This window comes from Silene latifolia, chromosome 11 (genome assembly GCF_048544455.1).
Source record: "Silene latifolia isolate original U9 population chromosome 11, ASM4854445v1, whole genome shotgun sequence".
In the NCBI taxonomy this organism is placed as follows: domain Eukaryota; kingdom Viridiplantae; phylum Streptophyta; class Magnoliopsida; order Caryophyllales; family Caryophyllaceae; genus Silene; species Silene latifolia.
The window spans coordinates 37,177,219-37,188,588 of NC_133536.1; the positions used below are offsets into that span (position 1 = coordinate 37,177,219).

The following is an 11,370-nucleotide window of genomic DNA, read 5'->3' on the forward strand; positions in this document are numbered from 1 at the left end:
TCATTCTAGACATAGAATGCTAAGGGTAACGATAGCTTAGTGTTCATGTCTTTACTTTGTGTCTTGACATGACACGAGGTATTCGAACGGTTCCAATTTCCCATAAAAATTGGTGGCGACTCCATACAAAATGCAAACGCTTGTCCCCGTTTCTCACCAAGCGCCCCCGTGGGCGGCCCGCTGTCCACAGTATTAAGACGATGTTTAGGACGACCTTGAGTTAGAAAGGGGCAACCGATGACCTTGAGTTGAGAAATTGGTAAATGTTGGTGACCTTACACGTGTCGTGTTTCTGTTGGTTTACAACATTAAAAAAACAAAAAAACAAAAAAAAGTACAAAAAGGTGTAGTTTCTCTGCCTCTTCTCTGCTTCTATGCTGTACACAGCTGTAATTTCTTCCTTTCGTCCTTTATGCTTCTATTTTCAGCTTCTTGCTTCCCTTCCCCAAGTCCCTCTTTAATTTATTCATCTATAATTTTCTCAACTCCTACCATACAACCATAATATTAATTGTGTAGTAAAAATAAATGTAAAAAACACTATAAAAGTAGAAGTAAAAAATGCAAATCAGTAATTTATTTTTAATCTTCTACCTAAAATAAATTACAAACATAAAAAATATAACTCATACACTTATAAAATTCTCAAATTTCATATATATTATGGATTTAAATGAGTTTGATTTTTCAAGTTATGCTATTGACGATTATTCCACATATCAAGACTCTCAAAATTTCGATTTATATCAAAGTACTCCAATTCCTACTTTTACGGAATTAATTCCGGGTAGCCAAAATAATCAAAATATCGATGTTTTTGGAAATCAAATCTTGTTGTCCGAACTTCAGATTCAAGAATTTGTATCAGAAACCCCCCTTTTTTGTGCAAAAAAATCAAAAAAATCATTAGTATCCACAAAAAATCAATCCAATTCCAAAGTGGATGATCGGAATTGGACCGAAAAGGAGGAAGAAGTTCTTATGTCCGCATGGATTATCTGTAGTACCGACTCAATACTTGGAAAAAACCAAAGAACCATCACAAGATAGAATGATGTATTTCAGTTGTATGAAAAAAGTCGTATGGAATATCAAAATCAAAATATACTTGGGATTAAGAGTATCGAGGGAATGCAAAGTCGCTATAAACGACTCAATACAGCAGTGAGAAAATGGGTTGGTTGCTACATACAAGTTCTAAATCGACCACCGGCAAGCGACACTAACATCAAAGATGACATAGAATTAGCCCAGAAATTGTTTCGTAAGTTAAACAATGGTAACGATTTTGATGACTTTAATGTTTACGATAAAATCATGAGTAAACACCCTAAGTGGAACTCACAAAAACATCATTTTGAGCTCCCTGGAAACTCTAATCGGGTTAAAAAAGGTCAAGGTCGGAAATGGATTATAGCCCTTCTAGTGTAAATGTCGGGACCCTGTCTAATGTAAATGTTGGAACCACATCTAGTGTTAATGTTCCAACCCCGTCTAGTCTTTATGTCGACGCAAATGACCGACCCGAAGGCAGCTAAAAAGAAGTGGAATGGAAATGCACCTGTGGTCGTGCTCGATTCTGTGTTTAGTACGGGCGACCGATAAATAATGGACGGAAATAGACTCACTACGAAAGAGCAAATTGATTTTCGGCAAAAAAGACTTGCCCACAGATTTTGAAATTGAACAAATTAGAATTCAAAAAATGAAAAAAAAATGGAGATGAGTTGGTTGAACACATTGCTCTCGCAACAAAATTTAAACCCGAAAGATCAAGAAATGAAGGACAAGCTAATCGACTAATATATGTCTGATATTTAGTTTATTAAATCTGTTTTTATTTTCTATTTTTTATTGTTGGTTTAATTATTAATCATCAATCTGCGGCATGTAGTGTGGGGTAATATTCGTATAATACCCTTAAATTATAGGATTATAACGCAAATTTTATATGCAATTTATTGTCATAAACGAAAAACAACAATGAAACGATAAAGATCAAGGAATAACCTTCGGTCCTAGTGCAAATTGGCAATGAGAGATCAAAGTAGATCTCCGCCTAAATGATGCACCCAAGATTGTCCGAGAAATGCCCTTGTGCTAGAATGAATCCTCTAATTGCCTTGCAATATTGAGAGGATTGTTATGTGAGTTTTGTTTAGATGTGAGATCTAAAGTTTTGAGAGAAATGTTTCTCAAAACCCTAATTTCTTTTGCAAATGATTATGATTAGGTTACAAGTGAGGAGAGGGCTCCCTTTTGTTTCCTCTCATTCGGCCAAACCGAGTGGATTAGGAGGAAATGGGCTTCCATTTTCTCCTTATTTTTAACTCGTGGTCCGAGGCTAAAATGTATACAACGCGGTCTTTATTATAAATCGTCATCGGTTATCGGTTATTAAAACATCAACTAATGACACGGATTAGTTGAATTATTAATACATGTCCGACAAAGACAATATTGTATAATTAACTAAATATACATTAATTAAATATAATCGTTTACATTTAATTTACGAATTAACCGCTTAATTCGTCTTAGCCATTTTTATTTAATCCGTATTAAATAAAATATCTCAACATCACATTTTGACTTATTATTAGTCAAATAATTCGGACTAACTGGTTAGTCAATTTTGGCATCAACATGACTGTATTTTCATACCGTCACATCTCTCAAACGTATCCTATAGGTGTGACTTTTAGGGACCAGTTGATCACCGCCATCTGTATGACAATAACGTCAAACTTATCTAGCAAGCCAACCGTTATTGATAAACGTGGATCAACTGATAATAATACCAAAAGTATGCCCTTTGATCCTTTTAGAGATTTATAAGTCCTTGCACTAACTGTAAAGGACACCAGCCCCAACAAGCTCCCACTTGTCCGTACAAGTGTATGTGCAATGACGTTATCCGCACTAACTGGAGGACACAGCTCCAACAAACTCCCACTTGTCCGTACAAGTGTATGTGCGATAACCGATTCTCATATTCATTTAAAATTTCTCCCACTCAATGTAAAACAATTTGCAGATCTGGATCCGCAAAGGTCGTATTTTACAATCGATCTGTATCTAGAGTGGTTTCCCCGACTAGAGAGTAACTTAACTGATAAAACGAATTCGTATTCGAGCATGGCCATGCATTTCGATTCTGACTCCTCGAGTGGCCCTGAGAAATATCGAGTACCCGATAAAGGCTGAATATTTCCTTCAACTCGACTCCTTCCGATCTAAGCACAAAGCATGAAATGACCCGAAAAAATCTACTTGGCCCCCTGTTACGGATGACCGTGAGAAAGAAACCAAAGTCACCCAAAATCCGCCTTAGTCTCAAGAGACAGTCGATAGTCAAAAGAATCGACTCTTAGGATCACCATGGAGGTCCTATCCACGACCGGCACCGAATGTTATAAAACATTTAGGACTCCACGTCGATGTCACAATTGTGTCCTACGAAATATCCGTATAAATCGCCTCCGTGATTGGTCGTCAACCGGTTGACTTATGGCTCGTTGAACCCACCATCAACCAACGTCACAAAATAATTGCCGAGTTATCAGCTCATGTGGGCAATTAAGGACTAAAAATATAATGTTTGTTCAATTCACTTTGTGGTGTTCAAAATTGTCGTACAAATCCACATGAAAAACAAAATATATATAAATATCAAAACGATGATGTCGTATAGAGTACAAAAGAGAATGAATCTAATCCATAAAAGAGTACTACAACGTAGGAACACGTTTAATTCCCATGGAATTAACGTGCCCTTCATGCTTATCTTGTCGTAATGGTTTAGTGAGAGGATCTCGCTATGTTATCATCTCGTAGCAATCTTTTCTATCACTACTTCCTTTTGCTCCACGTAATCTCGGATTAGATGAGCTTTCCGTTGTACATGTCTAGACTTGTTGCTAGACTTAGGCTCCTTAGCTTGGAAGATGGCACCACTATTGTCGCAATAGATGGTTATCGGGTCATTCGAACTAGGCACTACGGATAGTCCATGTAAGAATTGACGCATCCATATCGCTTCCTTTGTAGCTTCATACGCGGCATAGTACTCGGACTCGGTCGTAGAATCTGCTGTAAGTTTGTTTGGAACTCTTCCACCGATCGCAGCGCCATTAAAGAGTAAAAACGAATCCGATCGAGATTTCGAGTCATCTCGATCCGTTTGGAAGCTGCATCTGCACAGAACCGGTTGCGCATAGCTTTTGAGGGCCTCCATAAGTCAAGGCCCAATCTTTAGTCCTCCGTAGGTACTTAAGAATGTTCTTGACACCACCAATGTGATTCACCTGGATGCTGTTGGAATCGACTTGTCATACTCAATGCATATGCCACGTCGGGACGTGTGCATATCATGGCATACATGATTGATCCTATAGCCGAGGCATAAGGAATCCGTGTCATGCGCTCTTTCTCTTCCGGTGTCTCTGGTGCCTGAGACTTGCTCAAATGCACCCCTGGAGCCATAGGAAGAAACCCCTTCTTGGAGTTAGTCATGCTGAATCTCTCTAGGACTTTGTCTATGTAAGACTCCTGACTGAGAGATAACATCCGTCGTGATCTATCTCGATAGATACGGATGCCTAGAATTCGTTGTGCCTCACCCAGATCTTTCATCTGGAAATGGTTTTTCAACCATACTTTCACCGAAGTTAAGAGAGGTATGTCATTCCCAATCAGGAGTATGTCGTCAACATACAATATTAGGAAGACAATCTTGCTCCCACTCGACTTGATATATAGACATGGTTCCTCGACCGATCGAGTAAATCCATTTTCTTTTATCACTTGGTCGAAGCGATGATTCCAACTCCTTGATGCTTGCTTAAGTCCATAAATGGAATGCTTAAGCTTGCACACTTTCTTAGGATGTTCTGGATTGATGAAACCTTCGGGTTGTACCATGTACAACTCTTCCTCCAAAAAGCCGTTTAAGAAGGCGGTTTTCACGTCCATCGGCCAAATTTTATAGTCATGAAAAGCGGCAATCGCTAAGATAATCCGAATGGAACGCAGCATGACTACGGGTGCAAAAATTTCATCGTAGTGCAAACCTGGCAACTTGGGTGAAACCTTTAGCAACTAGTCGTGCTTTGTAGATATCTTGTTGACCTTCCACAGAATGCTTTATCTTGTAAAGCCACTTGCATTGAAGGGGACGAACCTTAGCAGGTAAGTCAACAAGATCCCACACGTTGTTCTCATACATGGAGTCCATCTCGGATTGCATGGCCTCAAGCCATAGCTTTGAGTCAGAACTAGTCATGGCACCTTTATAGGTTGCGGGTTCACTACTCGTTAAGAGTAGAATGTCATCTATGTCATGTTCCTCGACCATACCAATGTATCTGCCCGGAGGAATAGAGACTCTACCCGACCTCCTAGGTTCCTCAAGAATGTTAACCGCAGCTGGGATTGAAGGAATTGGTTCCTCCAATGGTTGCTCGGTATTTGGTTCTGGAATCTCCGACAGGTCGAAGGTTCTATCACTCTTTGCATTCTCGAGAAATTTCTTCTCTAAGAATGTCGCACTAGCCGCAACAAAAACACGTTGTTCGGTTGGCGAATAAAAGTAATGACCAAGTGTTCCTTTAGGATAACCTATAAAGTATGTCTTGACCGATCGCGGGCCGAGCTTATCCTCGTGTCTCCACTTGACTTAAGCCTCGCAGCCCCAAACCCGTATAAAGGACAAGTTGGGGACCGTTCCCTTCCATAGTTCATATGGAGTCTTGTCAACAGCTTTAGACGGACTTCGGTTAAGTATTAGAGCAGCTGACAGAAGAGCATAACCCCACAATGAGTCAGGCAACACGGTGTGACTCATCATGGATCGAACCATATCAAGTAGTGTTCGATTTCTCCGTTCGGATACACCATTCAACTGAGGTGTTCCAGGTGGAGTTAACTGTAAGGCAATCCCACAGTCTTTAAGGTGTTGATCAAACTCGTGAGAAAGATACTCGCCACCACGATTTGAACGTAGTGTTTTAATCTTTCTACCCAATAGGTTCTGTACCCTATTCTGGTATTCTTTGAATTTCTCAAAGGATTCACTTTTGTGCTTCATTAAGTAGACATAGCCATATCTACTTAAATCGTCCGTGAAAGTGATGAAATACCTATAGCCTTCTCGTGCGGTGATTGACATAGGTCCACATACATCCGTGTGTATGAGTCCTAATAGGTCAGCAGCGCGCATTCCAACACCTTTGAAGGAAATACGAGCCATCTTACCGATGAGACATGATTCACACGTGCCAAATGATTGAAAATCAAAGGCCGAGATAGCTCCATTCTTGATGAGCTGTTTTACGCGTTTCTCATTAATGTGTCCCATACGGCAGTGCCATAGATACGTTTGATCTTTGTCACCAACCTTTAACCTTTTATTCATTACGTGTAATATTTCGGTGGTCTGATCTAAAACATAAATTCCGTTCATGGAGACTGCCTTGTCATAAATCATATCGTGTAATGAGAAAATGCAAGTATTATTCTCTATTACAAATGAAAATCCAAGTTTGTCAAGTGCGTAAACCAAATAATGTTTTTGGAAAGACTGGGTACATAATAGCAGATTATATAAAAATAACTCAAATCCGCTAGGAAGCTGGATCACATATGTTCCCCTCGAGACGGCAGCCACTCGTGCTCCATTCCCGACACGCAGGTCCACCTCACCCTTTACGAGGGGTTCGATGTTTCGGAGCCCCTGCACATGATTACACAGATGAGAACCACAACCAGTATCAAGTACCCAAGTTCCGTAACTTGCGTGGTTAATCTCAATCATATGAATAAAAGTAGAAGAGGATGAAGACATACCAACAGGTTTAACGTGACCTGCCTTTAAGTCCTCATGATAAACAGGACATGTACGCCTCCAATGCCCAGTCTGGTGGCAATGATGGCATTCCATGTTTTCATTCTTGCTCTTTGTCGCGCCTGATGAGGTGCTCGACTCACCAGGCCCACTCTTACCTGGACCCGACTTCTTGAACTTCGGTTTACCTACTGCTAGGTTTGCCTGAGCTTTGCCCTTACCCTTTCCCTTGTTTGTCACAACGAGAACATCCTGTTTCATGCTCCCACTGGACTTCATGTCCTTCTCGGTCTGTACGAGAAGGGAGTGCAGTTCATGGGGGCTTTTCTTCAAATCATTCATATAGTAATTCGCTCTAAAGAGCGCAAAACCATCGTGGAGTGAATGAAGCATTCGGTCGATCACAATGTTCTCGCTGATCTTACAATCAAAAGTCTCCGACTTCTCGACATTCTCAATCATGCTTTGAGAATGTGTGGGCTAACTTGGTTGGCCCTTTCGAGTCTCGCATCAAAGAAGCGAGTGGTATGCTCATAGGTCACGATTCTCGGTGCTTTCGAGAATTCCTTAGTGAGCGTGGTGAAAATCTTGTTTGCACCATGGGCTATGAAGCGTTTCTGCAAATTGGGTTCCATTGCAAAAATGAGTACTTTTTTAATCGCACCCGCTTCCATGACGAAATCGTTAAACTTGGCGATTTCATTAGCTCTAGCCGTGGGACCTGGGTTTGCCGGGATGGGCTCTAATAGATATTTGAGCTTCCCGTCAGCAGCGGCAGCATTCCGTAATGCCGCCTCCCAATCCGCGAAGTTTGATCCATCATTCTTCAGTCGAGTAGACTGATTCATCTGATTCATGAAGATCCGAAGCTAGGACTCACGGTCCAAAGTGGCACTTGGCATTGGGTCGTTAGTAGGACCAGCCATTTGTTATAGCAGTTAAATAGATCGTGTTCTACACTGAAAAAGAAAGAAAAACAAAAACGAAATTAGCAACTCATCGAGGTGATTTAAGTCTATTTAAAATTCATTTTAACGTGTAGACTCATGGCACTTGCATAACTGATCTCCCTCAAGAATAATACAAGTGATCCCAAGACTCAATTTCTGTAAATTGATAAGCCAACTGTTTAGCTAATTCTTCCGTAAGAATTCTTGGTCGATAGATTTCCGTAAATCCTATCTATAGTCCACCATGATCACAGGATCGTACGAGTGACCATAGCGTTGAGATAAAATAGGTCAATCGGTTCCAACTTACCCGACGTAGAAGGGGTCATATTATGCCTACCGACGAAGAAGGGACTCATTGGAGTTTGACCTATAAAGACCGTTCTCAATTTTTGTTTATACGAGGAAGATCCCATCATCTCAGTTTTAATTTATTTTAAGTGAACGAATAACTAGCGTCTGCGTGAATGAATTAATTTGGGTGATGGCTTAAAATCATGTGACATAAGAATGTCAAAGAAAACTAACTCGTGACCTCTATATGTGTCAGTTTTCATGCAATAATTAGGTGGTTTGGTTTTTAGGCGGAATATGATGCATATTATCGTTACGAAAATAAACAAAAGAATGCAATACGTAAATAAAAATTCCTAGTGTGGCCTATCCTAATAAAAAAAAAAAAACATAAAACAACTTTGGAATCCACCGTTGGACCCGAGAAGCTTGTCTTGATGTTCCATCTTGATCCAAGTAGCGGGAGTGAGCATCCGGTCTCCATCTTTGGTCTTCTCAAAAATTACAATTTAAAATTTACAAAATGTAAACCTATTTACATTCTAAATAAAAACTGTAATTAAAAGAAATAAAAAGGGAGATACGAGATCTCAAAATACAACCAAGACCGTGTTCCATCATTACGGTAACACGTTCTACTAAGGCCACACTAATTTACAACCGTTTGCAAAAATAAATAAATACGTAATTAAAAGCATTCAAAATAATCAAAAACGATAAATAAAATGCATCAACTAAATTAAATTTATTCGTGACATAATTCCGTAATTATGTTAAATTATCCAAACCACCAAAGATAATTAAATTATGTGACAAAACCGCTTCATCAACTTAATTTTAATTCATGATAATCCGTTACTTTAAATCGTTTTAAAGTAACTAAATGGTACGTGAGTGAACCGTTTCACTATCAAGCGAAATGCACAAAATTCGTATTGTACACTAGTTTTGGCCGGAAAAAAACTTAAAATTTTTTTTCTTCACGTCTGATTACGTGAACAGTACCACGAATTTTTTTTTTTTTTTTTTTTTTTTATAAAAGTTGCTGAAACCGAGAGCAACAAAAACAAAAAAAAAAACGGCTCAAATCGTGAGCAACAAGGATCAAAACAAACGATTTGATAAAACTCAATTGCAATTTAATCTATTCTGTATAGAATTCAAACTACAATTGATACATCTTTAACATATTGCAATAATTATCGATTAAAATTACAACATGTAAAAACGATTGAAAACAAGAGATCGAACGATCTAACAAAAATGTGTGGCACGCAAATCAATGCAAAAAACAGGAAAAACAGGCCGTGAACATGAAGGCCACACGGTTTTCCAAAAATTTTTGGCCGAGACAAAAAAAAAATAGTGCCGCACGAAATTTTATGCAAACATTTTGATAGATCTTTAACATATTGCGATGAATATCGATTACAAAACAATATGCAAAGATCAAAATGAAAACAAGACAAACGACAACCAACACCGTGTAAACATGACACGGTTCCCAACACAAAAAAACGCAGCATATAAAAAAAATGCCGAGATAAAAAAAATTGTTGCCGCAAGGAATTTAATCAAAAAACATCGATTCAAAATTCGTTTGATGAAAATCACATAGAAAAATTTACGTGGCCTCGCTCTGATACCACTTGTGGGGTAATATCCGTATAATACCCTTAAATTATAGGATTATAACGCAAATTTTATATGCAATTTATTGTCATAAACGAAAAACAACAATGAAACGATAAAGATCAAGGAATAACCTTCGGTCCTAGTGCAAATTGGCAATGAGAGATCAAAGTAGATCTCCTCCTAAATGATGCACCCAAGATTGTCCGAGAAATGCCCTTGTGCTAGAATGAATCCTCTAATTGCCTTGCAATATTGAGAGGATTGTTATGTGAGTTTTGTTTAGATGTGAGATCTAAAGTTTTGAGAGAAATGTTTCTCAAAACCCTAATTTCTTTTGCAAATGATTATGATTAGGTTACAAGTGAGGAGAGGGCTCCCTTTTGTTTCCTCTCATTCGGCCAAACCGAGTGGATTAGGAGGAAATGGGCTTCCATTTTCTCCTTATTTTTAACTCGTGGTCCGAGGCTAAAATGTATACAACGCGGTCTTTATTATAAATCGTCATCGGTTATCGGTTATTAAAACATCAACTAATGACACGGATTAGTTGAATTATTAATACATGTCCGACAAAGACAATATTGTATAATTAACTAAATATACATTAATTAAATATAATCGTTTACATTTAATTTACGAATTAACCGCTTAATTCGTCTTAGCCATTTTTATTTAATCCGTATTAAATAAAATATCTCAACATCACATTTTGACTTATTATTAGTCAAATAACTCGGACTAACTGGTTAGTCAATTTTGGCATCAACATGACTGTATTTTCATACCGTCACATCTCTCAAACGTATCCTATAGGTGTGACTTTTAGGGACCAGTTGATCACCGCCATCTGTATGACAATAACGTCAAACTTATCTAGCAAGCCAACCGTTATTGATAAACGTGGATCAACTGATAATAATACCAAAAGTATGCCCTTTGATCCTTTTAGAGATTTATAAATCCTTGCACTAACTGTAAAGGACACCAGCCCCAACATGTAGAACTAACCCGATTTGAACCAGATTTTCATAAATTATTTAACTAGATTTTAATTTTACAATCAAAATAATTTAAAAACTAAGATACAACATTTTCATCATCGTTGGGGATGAAAACGATTTCTGATAAAATCGACAAATATATGAACACGATTTCATCAACGAGTCGAAATAAAACCAAAATAAATCAGAAAAACTATTTGAATCATCGTTTTCATCCCCGATCAGAAAACCAATTGTTTTCATCCTCAAATAAATCAGAAAGCCAAAATGTAACAAGAATTTACCTGCATGAATGAAATCAGGATGAGTGAAATCGATGATGACTGAATTTACATGCATGAATGAATGAAATCAGAAAACCCAACTCACTTGAATGAAAAGACTAAATCGAAATACAACACAAATCGTTTTTTTGGGTTAATTTAATCGAAATGATTTCCAACTATGTAAATGTAATCGAAATAATAAATCGTTTTTTGGGATTTATGAATGATATAGCATTGAATGATGATATGAATGTGATTTTTTGGGTTTTTTTTTTGGGTTAAGAGTGTCGGTTGAGAGTTGGGTGGTTGAGGTGAATGTTTAGATATGAATGGTGATATGAATGTTTAGATAGAGGTGGGTGGTTGAGAAGAATTGTTTT

The 11,370-nt window shown here is 38.1% G+C and overlaps 1 long non-coding RNA gene across 1 annotated transcript; it reads right to left on the reverse strand.

Annotated features, from left to right (window-relative positions):
- Nucleotides 1-220: 220 nt before the first annotated feature.
- Nucleotides 221-11,370, reverse strand: LOC141614790 (uncharacterized). The gene is made up of 2 exons (XR_012529374.1): nucleotides 11,009-11,370; nucleotides 221-488 (listed from the first exon to the last, which is right to left on the reverse strand). It is a non-coding gene; the product is annotated as an uncharacterized LOC141614790 (long non-coding RNA).